An 11,856-nucleotide genomic window follows, 5' to 3' on the forward strand; every position below is an offset into this window, starting at 1 on the left:
CAGGTCAGGTGCAAGACCTCTTCCCAATCCAATTAACTAATCAGAGACATCTTCAGGTATGAAGAGAAAGAATTTATTTAATCCTTGCAGGGAGAGACTCAGACACACCTGGGGGCCATCCCAACTCTCACCATGTGCACCTGGAACCTGACCTGCTTCTGGCTTGTCCAGGGTTTAAAAGCAAAAGACTCAAGCTTTCTCATTGGATAGACTAAAAGGACACAACCATCCTTGACCAATGGCCTTCCATAGGTCATGTCACTTCCTGCAGCTTCCTGCATCTCCAGGTTCAAAGTCCATTCCTCCAGAGAACAAATGACCTCTCAAGGTCCCAAAGTTCTGGGAACAGGGATCATGTGACAATACTGAGAAATATTTCATCCAATCAGTCCTGTTCATTAGGCAAGTCAAGTAAATTGTCTGGACTTGAGTTTCCTGAGCTACAGAATTAGGGTGGTAAGTTAGGTTATTTTTAAGATTTCTTCTCATTCAAAACTCTAAGATCCTATGATCTGGATCCTTTAATGGAAACCAGGAGGAAATAATTGAAAGGGAAATTCTATTCAAAATAACTACAAAATGCTCAAAGTATTTGGAAATTAATCTACCGTGACACTCAAGACTTTTAGGGAAAAATTACAAAATACACTTTGTAAAAATATAATAAGAATATTTATGGAAGAATATTTATTGCTTTCAATGGTGCCATGCCAATATGATAAAATGGCAATAATATAAAAATATAATTCATAGCTATAGTGCCATACCAGTTAAACTCCCAAGGAATTATTTTATAAAGGTAGGCAAAATAACAACAGAAAAGATTTGGAAATATGTAAGGTAAGCTAAATCATGAAAAAAAAGTAGAAAAGGAAAGGAAATGATACCTTCTGATTTTGAACTATATTATAAAGCAGTAGTAATCAAAACTATTTGTCACTAGATACTAAATACAAAAGTAGATCAATGAAACAGAAAAGTAAATATCCTGAAGGCCAGTAGATGATGATGATAAGACTTTTGATCTGGTGATAAAGATGGCTGGCATAAACCTTGCAGGAGGAAAGTTTGCTGAGTTTTAGTGGCAAAGGAGAAGTCTGGAAGTCTGAATAAAGAAAAAAGAATTTGCTTCTCCTCCTTCTTCCAATGGCCTAAGTCTCTGAGGGGATAGAAGAAAGTTTTAGCAAGAAAATCTTGGAAATTGTGGCCAGAGATGTAGGATCTTCTGGGAAGAGCCAAGTTTCTGTTAGTGCAAAATGAAAATAATGTAAAAAAAAAAAAAGATGAGATCTTAAATAAAGGAGAATTTCTTAGCATTTGAATGAGTTTTTCAGTGTCAAAAAAAGAATGAGAGTACAAAGAAATAAATGAATTTTGGAAGGTTCAGGCAGAGTTAGATAGGAATGAAAGTATGAGGAGAAGTAAGACAGGGAGCAGATTTTCATCTCAATGGACTGCCTGAATCATGGGGATAATGGAAACAGGAGCTGGGAATTTGCCCAACATGGTGTGGAGAATGACCAGTGGATAAGGGCCATCTGCCCTCTGGGTTTTATAACTAGTAAGGCCCTCATTGTCTCCATTGCACAGAGGTCCACTATCTCTTATAGTTTCCATACTCTAGTCATGAAGGAAAAATAATTTGGAGAAATAATCCCTGGGACCTGAACTGAACATCCCTTTACAACCATCCTGGAGGCCTATCCCAGGATTATGGGGAATGAGGCACAAGCAGAACCTTGTCCATGCTACAGGTATTCAGCTCACTGTCTTTGAAAACATGGCCTAACATTATCATCTGAACCATGTGTTCTTCCATTTTATTTTGATTGTACTTTTTGAAGAAGACTTGTTGTGTACTAAGGCTTGATGAAATTAGTACATCACCTGTGAAAAGGAGTTTTTGAAGAGCTTGTCTATCCACAGAGAATATTTGCACCTATTTGTTTGCACATCATCTCCTCTATGTAATATAAGCTCCTTGAAGACAGGAACTGCTTATGTTTTTGCCTCTTTATATTCCCCAGTTCTTAGCACAGTACCTCGCATACTGTAAATATGCAAAAATAAATACCTGTCAAATGAAAAAAAAAAAAAAAAAAAAAAAAAAAAAAGGAAACATGGCCTGTCCAATTCTGGTTATCCCTGGTGCACTGAGGCTCAGAATACAGAGCTTGGTGCTGAGAGGGCCTAAAATTGTCTCCTTTTGGACATGCTCTCTACTGCCCCAAGGGCAATACAGCTCATTCTCCTCCCGAATAAGGCCATGACACCACATAGCCTCATAGTGTTGTGGTGACATATTATAAATTACATGTTCTGCTAGGACGTGTGGGAAGTCAGTAACTTTAGATCTACCAATGACTACCTATATGACTTTAGGCAAATTAATTAATTTCTCTGGGTCTCAGTTTCCTCATATGAAAAATGAGAGACCTCTAAGGACCTTTCCAGTGCTAAATCTATGACCCCATGTTCTGGATTCCAAGAGGGCAACGACTAGGATCTGTATCTGAAACTACAAATCATAATGATATTGATGTCATAGAAAGGGATGACTGAAGAGGGGTATTGGTTTAATAAATAAAAAATAAACATTCATTAAGTACCTACTATGTGCCAGATACTGTGCTAAGTGCTGGAGTTCTTGTATTCTCCTTGTAAAGACCATTAGGCTGGACACAGTCCAGTTCTCTTGTGATTTCTGCTAGCTTCTCCTTCAAGACTTAAAATCACAGACTTAGCCAAAAGAAAGCTTAGTGAACACCCAGCACCACCCTCTCATTTTTATAGATAAAGAAACTGAGGCTCCCAAAGTGGGATAGATGGAATAGACTTGCCTTTGACCCCACCATGCTGCCTTGCCACCCTTGAATAGGGCATTTCTTGTTTGCATCAGTGTCAGGGGACAGCCAGGTGCTTCCACCCCGAGAGGCACACATACAGGAGTGCCTGGGACAGAGGCCTGTCTTTGCTTCCTCCCTCCCTCCCTCCCTTGAGGCCCCCAGAACTATCACGAGGCATCTTGTTCATATTTTCTCAGCCGGAGGTCTTGGCAACAACTCTTCATTTCCTGTGAGGGAATGATGTTTTAATCTCTGAGCTCAAACTCACTTGGGGGGGTGGGTGGGAGTGAGTTGGGAGAAACTGTAAAACCCGAATTCACCCCCATTGTGATAAGTGGAGCCACATTCCCATCACTTGTCCTCAGCTTCAGACTCTCCATGGTCCAGCCAGGGATCCAGAACAGACGGGAAAACATCTGCCACTTAGAAAAAATAGGGTTCTGTTCCAAGTCCACTCTGAAGCCCCTGTCCAGGTAGCCCCATCCAGGAGTCTGATTCTTCTGATGCATGAAGAGGCTGAGATGGGAGTAAATCCTGGCTTGTACTGCAGACAGAGGCGCCTTACTCAGGCACTGATTTGTGGGGAACATGGTTTCTTGTGTGATCCTGCTCCAGCAAATCCTCAGTATAAGATTTTGTTTCCTGCATACTGGGCACAGAAAAAGCTTTTTTTTTTTCAGTCATCCTGATGAGCCCAGCCCCAGTTCTCGCCTGAGCCAGAAGCAACTAGTTCTCCCAGAAAATTTGCCTCTAACAAATGAGAATGACAACCTCACCTGGATCCAGAACGTGAGACCTTAAAGATAAGTTAGTCCAAATTCGCATTTTATTTTGCTTCTTAGTAGTAATCTTAACAGTCATAAACTTAGTAATCATCCACAAAAATAAATATCCCAAAAAGTAAACAATAAAAATGAAGTTGTGTACAAAAACTCCAAACTACTTGATTTTTTATGTATATTAATTTGACTAAATAATAGCATGGACATCTTATTTGCTTCTCTATCCCTGTCTGATCTCTTTTCTGCGTGTATTTTAGTTATTCTTTTGTTGTTGACCTTGTTATTTATATAATTATAGTCAGTGTATGGCAGGGAAGTTGTATCTTGCACCACCCTAGGCAAGTTGTTTAGTCTATTTGCCTCAGTTTCCTTATCTGTAAAATGAACTGGAGAAGTTAACCACTCTAATATCTCTGCCAAGAAAGCCCCAATTGGGATTGGACACAACTGAACAGCCACAAGATCAGTGTATATTGTATTTGGTCCTCATCTTTACTCTGGTCTGAGTCTATTGTTTCTCCACCCTCCACCTCTAAAGACCATAGCAGGAAAAAACTAAACTACTCACTGGACCATCCCATATTTTCTTTCTTCTAGGCCTTTCCTCCTTTGTCTTGTTGAGGGGACCCCTAATCCCTTCCATTTTTCCATCCCTTCCTCCTAAAATTGTAATTGTTCCAATGCTTACCTTGATAATTAAACCAGACCAAATCATCTTTCCTTGGCTACTATTTTTTTCTGTGTTTTCTCTTTCAATTAGAATGTAAGCTTTTTTAGGCCAGAGATTACTTGCTTTTGAGTTTCAGTCCCAAGTGCTTAGCACAGAATTTGACAGATAATAAATGCATTTTGGTTATTTCATTCATTTATATCTATTCTATTTTCTTCACCAAGCATCATTTCATATTCAATGATTCAATTCAGCAAGCATTAATTAATGCCTGCTAAGTGCCAGGAACTCTGCTAAGAGCTAGAGATATACATAAGAAAAAAAAAAGATAATTTATATCCTCAAAGGGCTTACAATCTAATGTAGAGACCACAACACAAAAAAAGAAGCTAGAAATGTAGGGCAGGCATCTTGTTGGGTGGGGAGAAAATCAAATAGAGCTGCAGATACAAAGTAGAGTAGAGGGGAAATCCAAGTTCTGCCCTTTATTAGGGAAAGCTTTGGGAGGAGTTTAGTAGTTCATTCTCCATTGATCCAATTAGAAGGGAGAGGAGGCTAAGGGAGCTGGTATCTAAAACTTGAGTTAATAGCATGGTGATGACATTAGAATGATGAGCTGAAGAGCCATCTTGTTCCATGGAGTTTGAAACCAATCAGAGATGAACATGCAAGCATTTCCTTGTGTTCTTTTTATTTATAATTTCTTATAACACAATACTATTTAATTACATTGATTTCTCTCCCTCTCCCCAGCCTAAAATTTATATATATGTGCAACCCTTAGCTCAAAGGATTAATTGTATGGGACTATCTTCATTAATGGAGATTGATTAATCAATATTTTAAGTTTACATGACAGATGAAGTTGACCAGGACTAAAGAGAAAAGAGATTTTCTAGTTTTCCAGCTTCCAATTTTGAGACAGAAAACATGTAATGTCAGCTTCCCTTTAACCTAAAGAGAAGTGCCATTATAGTATCCTCTTAGGTGATGTATTATGCCATGTCTGTTGCATATACTATTAATTCCCATTAGTTTTACTTTAATTTAAAAGATACCATTGGGATGCTTGGGATACTTGAGCTACCTGGGATGCCTTGTATTAAAGTAGTGATATTTTTGTTTAAACTATGTAACAACCAGGATCCAGTTTGCCTGAGCTGATCTTTGCAGGGAACTACAAAGATTATTAGCCCAGGGCAGGACTGAGTCTCAAAGCCCATAGATATAGGAATCTTCCTCTCTTCTCACTGGTGGAGATGGATTATCCAATCCCCCACACTCTCAAGAAAGCCAAAGTTGGTAAAAGCTTGAAAGAAGAGAAATTCTGGTCTTTCAATTTCCATCTTAGAGAGAGAAATGCTATTCCAGACTCTTCAAGTACCTCAAAAGAAAGACTAAGAAAATGCTGCCAGCATGTAAAGGAACTGGCATTTTCATCATGTCTCTATTCCCAGCTTATTTCTCTCCTTTCAGGTTGAATGGTGGCTGGAACTACATTTCTTCTTTCAAAGTTGAAGCTAGACCAGTTTGTTTCTTCTCTCCAGCTCTCAAGTTTAACTCTCATGTACTTTGGAGCATTGATTAATCAATCTCCACTAGTGAGAATTGTCTTATGTAATTGGGCCTTTGGGCCAAAGATTACAGGTAGGTAGGGGAAGAGAGAAAGAGAGAGAGGGAGGGAGGGAATGGGAAAAAGAGAGGGAGAGAGAGAGAAAGGGAGAGGGAGGAAGAGAGAGAGGGAGAGGGAGGAAGGGAGATGACTTCTTCTTGTTTGTCCTTTGTTCTTGGAGAGGACCATGACATCAGAGAGGGGATTCCATGACATGCAAGTGAATTGAATTTAAGTGAGAGAGGGCTATGCAATGTCACCTGCCTCACTTTCTCCTCCAGAGCCATCTGGGTCCAATGGCCAGATATAGCTCAGGATGACTGGAAATGGCCTGGATAAAAAGGGAGACCTTGACCTTTTTAAAGTAAGGTCTTCAACAGGTATGTACTATGTTCCAAAGACTGTACTAAGTCCTATAGATACAAATAAAAGCAAGACAGTCATTGTCCTTAAGGAGCTTATATTCTAAATGGGAGAAATTATATATAGGAGAACTGGAAAGGCAGGGAGGGTACATGCACTGTGGCATGACTGGAAATGTCTAGGGAATGTTGTGGAGAACTGAAATACAACAATTTAGGCCAAAGCTAGCTTATGAAAGCTCAGGGTGATTTTGTGATCAAAGTTCAATTTTCTGTTTGGAAGGGAGAAAAGATACTGGCCTAAGTGAAACATGGAGATGTCTAAGAAGAATTTATTCAATCTTCACCAAATGTCCAAAATTGCATTTTTATAGATGAGGAAAATTAATCCTAGCAGATAAAGTAATTTACTCAAGGTATTGATGAGATGGCTGAGACTAGAACTCAAATCTCCTAATTCTCCTGACTCTAGTTTAGCTCCCTCTGTGGTCAGGTGAAATGATCTCAATTTCCAGGTGATTGTAAAAAGGGTTACCTTTTTACCTTCCTATGGTATCTTTTTCCACCTAACTTTTCATGAATACTTTATCCAAGATATATCCTCAGGACCATGTTTATTCTCACAAGATTTCTCTTGTTTTCTTTCCTTTCCCTTTCATCATTAGGCACTGAGCTGAATTACCTGATTATTAATTCTATGAATTGACCAAGGATGAGTTTATAATGCTGCCCATGTTTCACAAGTCAGGAAACAGACTACAAATATAGGCTAAAAACTGCTGTAGGGCCAATGCTTTTATCTTTTGTGGGTGAAATGTTAACAGGGGCTCTGCCCTCAAAGAGCTTACAATCTAGATGAGGAGAGAAGCCTAATATATGTACAATTAATTAGGATATAATTATTCATATGAATTATTATTGTTACATCAACATTACCTTCTTGTGGTTGCCTATATATGACATGCCCATATTTTATTTCCTATCTCTAATCCCTCTTATCTCTCCAGGCGCAGTTTCCTGACTCTCCACAGTTGTTAATGCTCTCCCCCTTCTTGAAACTACATTGTATATTGCTCTGTCTCTGCTACATACTGACTGTGTGATCAGTACAACCTTCCCAGACTATACAGTTGCAGAGAAGGGATCAACCAGCTTTTGTAAAAGTTTTTTCACTTGGAAATTCCTTCTACCAAGAAAATCCCAAATCTAGTTCCTATTACTGGCACTTTTTATATTGTTCCCAGATAAGCATCCTGCTCAGTCGCTTCTGAACTGTGTGATTCTGGGCAAATCACTTAATTTCCATTTGCCTCAGTTTCCTCATTAGTAAAATGTGAATAATAATAGCATCTTACCTCCTAGGGTTATTCTGAGAATCAAATGAGCTAACCTACGGAAAGCATTTTGCAAATCTTAAAGCACTATTTAAATGCTGTCTGTTATATTGCTCTGTTTGCCTCAGTTTCTTTATCTGTAACATGAGCAGGAAATGCCAAACCATTCCATTATCTTTGCCAGGAAAACCCCAGATGGGATCACAAAGAGTCAGACATGACTAAATGACTAAAAGACTATTTTATTGGGGTGTGAAAATGAAATTCAAAAGGGCTTTGCAACTGTTGTTAATATTAAGTTGTTATTATTATTACTTTTATTTCTGCTGCTAATGATGATAAAGAAAGGAAAGGAAAGTATAGGCCATTCTAGCCATCAGGGAAAGATTTAAGGGAAACTAGAGATTTGGTTCCTGCCTTTAAGGAGCCCAAATTTACTAGGTGAGACAGAGTATTTGTCCCTGTGTTCTACACACAAAGGTGACCTAGAATTATTTGCAGAAGAAACCTAAAGATATTTAGGTTTAGGTTTAGGATTAGGTTTAGCAAATTAATCTGCTGTGACAATCTATGGAGTGTTAAGGAAAGATGGTGTGCTGGCAGTCCATTCAAGAGCTTGACTTAAGAAGGTTGGTCTATGTACAAAAAATAAAATAAAATAAAAGTCTATGCTGGGTATAGAAGCCTTCCAAGTTCACAAATAGCCCCTGTGGCCATGTAGTGGGGAGCCCCTTCTCAGGTGACAGCAGTTTTCCAACTAAGCTATGGGTTAAACAGATTGTCATGGGCTGACTGGGCAGTCCAACCACCCTTCAGAATTTTAACACCTCATTTCAGATTCTGATTCTATGCCTGTTACTATATAGTCTTAGGCAAGACACCAAATACTTCTGGGCCTCAGTTTCCTGATCTGTAAATAAGAGCTTATTAAATTCCTGGTACATAGTAGGCACTAAGTGATTATTGGATTATAAATTGAGAGTATTATATTAGATGGCCTCTAAGTTTCTTTTCAGTTCTAAATTTTCTGATGCTGTCATGTAAGAAACTATTTTTATGAGAAAATGCCTTGGGATTTCCAATTAGACTTGCAAATGAATAAGGCATTCACAAGTTTTGGAAATGGTCTTTAATGGAGTTACCAGAGCTGAGTAGAAGGCTTGATGGAAGAGGTGATTTTTTCATTTGGAAAGTATGGAACATATATTGGCAAAGATAATCATAGTTGAGTGGGCCAAGAGTGGGCTGGGAAATAGAGCCTTGGTACAGGTGCCAGTGACCAAATAGAGATAGGGGCTGAGGAGAACTAAGAACAAAGTACAAAAGAGAAAAGGTAGGAGGACTAAATCTTTCTGAGATTCAGTTTTAGTTGAAGAAGCAGGTTGCATCATTGAAGTAACATTGAATATGTAGTCAGAAGATTTGGATTTGTGTCTTGATTTTATGATTTAGTTTTATGATCTTGTTAAAATCACATAAAACCTCTGAATCTCAATTCAATTATCGGTATAATAGAAATAATATTTATATCATCTCACAAGACTGATGGGAAGATAAAATAATATGAATATAAAGTACTTTGTAATTATAAAGATCCATAAAAGCATGCTATTTCTCCAACATTTCCAGTGTTCTTAGTTGATGTATATTTGTTCCCAGAGCACTTTCCTCACAGCTTATCTCAACACATGTTGTCTTCAACATGTTTTTTGAGAGATTTAATTTGCATGGTTTTGATCCATTTATACTGAGGACATCTAGATTCTGTTTAGTTAAAGCATCTTATGTCTCAGGAATCTCCAAATGAGAGCAGTAGATCATTAGTCCAAGACATCTCCATAACAGGGAGGAATAACACCTTAACACCAGGAATGAAAGTTGCTGGTGGAGGAAAGACAAGAGGGAGGAAAGTTTTCCTGTGATACATAGCTCAGAGCTCTCAGGGCTTAATGGTACACTATTATGTAAAGATCTCAGGAAAAGCCATCTCTAGGAAATGTTAAAGTGGGTTAACCTGACCCTATGATTTCGGGAACTCCCTGCACAGTTCCAGGGAACCTAGTAGCTAGAGTGACTCAGAGAAGAAATATATGTATATATAGGAGTGGGGTGGGGACCATAAATTACTAAGGAGGTGATGTGGTATGTGGTATTTTTCAGTAGTAACTGGATGTAAACAATCCTCAGGATAAGAGTGACTTCCTAACTCTGCATACCTCCACTTTTTTGGACACTATTGTACTTTTTGTTGTAAAAACAAAGATTTTCTTACTTTGAAAAACCTTTAGCTATTAGTGAATTGAGCAATCAAGACATACATTTAGAAGTCTTATAAAAATAAATATAGTTACATGGAGCAGCTGCCTTGTAGAACTTCTCTCCTTTAGCCTAGGAGACTTCAATATATATCTTGATATTCCCTAAAACATCCTAATCTCCCAGTTCCTCAACTCACTCGTTTCCCATAATTTACACCTTCATTCTACCACAATTACATACAAAGATGGTCATGGTTCATATCTTTGCCCACAAATGCACCACTCTCATATTCATGACCTCTGAAATGTCTTTCTCTGATCACAACATGTTATCATTGCATCTCTACCTCTGCCTTGCAGCCCCAAAGCCCTTTCTCATATTAGGGATGGGCTTCAGTCCCTCCACCCTTCAGTTATTTCCCGGGCCAGTCCCTTCCCCACTCCCTCATCCTAACCCCTTGGTGAACCATTCCACTCTACACAGCTTCTCTTGAGTTCTTTGCCCCTTTATTCTAACAAAGACATGTCCTGTCCAAGCCTCAGCCTTGCACTACTCCCATTATCTACCACCTCCACTCTTATTCACATGCTACTAAAAGCAGATGGAGAAAGTGAGGATATCGTGATGACTAAGTCTATTACAGATTCATCTTATATGATCTCAACTGGGCTCTCACTGTGGCAAGGCAACCATTTTATACCTCTTTAATTGGCTATTCCATTCACTGCAGCACTTTTTCTAAATCTTTTCATCCTCCCCCAAACCTCTGAGGGCTTCCCTTCCCACCACAACTGGAAGAGCTGAGGGCCTGGCCACACACTTCACAAAAAAACAAACAAATAAATAAATAAATAAGGCAGTGGTTTAGTGAATAGAGTGATGGATGTGGACTCAGGAATATCTGATTTCAAATCTAGCCTCAGATACTTATTATCTGTGTGACCCTGGGCAAGTCACGTAAACTCTGCCTCAGTTTACTTAACTGCAAAATTGGGATAATAATAGCATCTATGTCACAGAGCTATTGTTAAGATCAAATAAAATAATATTTGTAAAGTGCTTAGCATAATACTTGGCACGTAGACCTAAAACTATATTATAAAGCTGGGATAAGAACTCATAATTTCTGGGAAAATTAGAAAATATATGGCAGAAACTAGACATTGACCAACACCTAATATTCTATACCAAGATAAGGTTGAAATGGGTTCATGATTTAGACATAAAGAGTAATATTATAAGCAAATTAGGAATACAAGAGATAGTCTATCTCTCAGATCTCTGGATAAGGAAGGAATGTATTGCTAAAGAAGAACTAGAGAACATTATGAAATACAAAATGCCTAATTTTGATTATATTAAATTTAAAAGGTTTTGTACAAACAAAACCAATAGGGGCAGCTAGATGGTGCAGTGGATAAAGCTCCAGCTTTGATGTTAGGAGGCCCTGAGTTCAAACCTGACCTTAGACACTTAACACTTAACACTTACTAGTTCTGTGACCCTAGTCAAGTCATTTAAGTAATTTAATCCCAATTGCCCTGCTAAAAACAAGCAAACAAAACCAATGCAGACAATAATAGAAGGGAAACAGAAAATGGGGAAAAATTTTTACATTCAGAGTTTCTGATAAAGGTCTCATTTCTAAAATATATGGATAATTGATTCAAATTTATAAGAATACAAGCCACTCTCCAATTGGTAAATAGTCAAAGGATCTGAATAGGCAATTTTCAGACAAAGAAATTAAAGCCATTTCTAATTATATGAAAAAATTCTCTAAATTGGCTGTTGATTAGAGAAATGCATATTAAGACATCTCTGAGGTACCATTTCATACCTCTCAGATTGGCTTAGATGATAGGAAAAAATAATGATAAATATTGGAAGGGATGTGGGAAAACTGGGACAATACATTGTTGGTGGAGTTGTGAATTGATCTAACCATTCTGGAGAGCAGTTTGGAACTATGCCCAAAGAGCTATCAAACT

This window comes from Sarcophilus harrisii, chromosome 3 (assembly GCF_902635505.1).
Source record: "Sarcophilus harrisii chromosome 3, mSarHar1.11, whole genome shotgun sequence".
NCBI classification, from domain to species: Eukaryota; Metazoa; Chordata; class Mammalia; order Dasyuromorphia; family Dasyuridae; genus Sarcophilus; species Sarcophilus harrisii.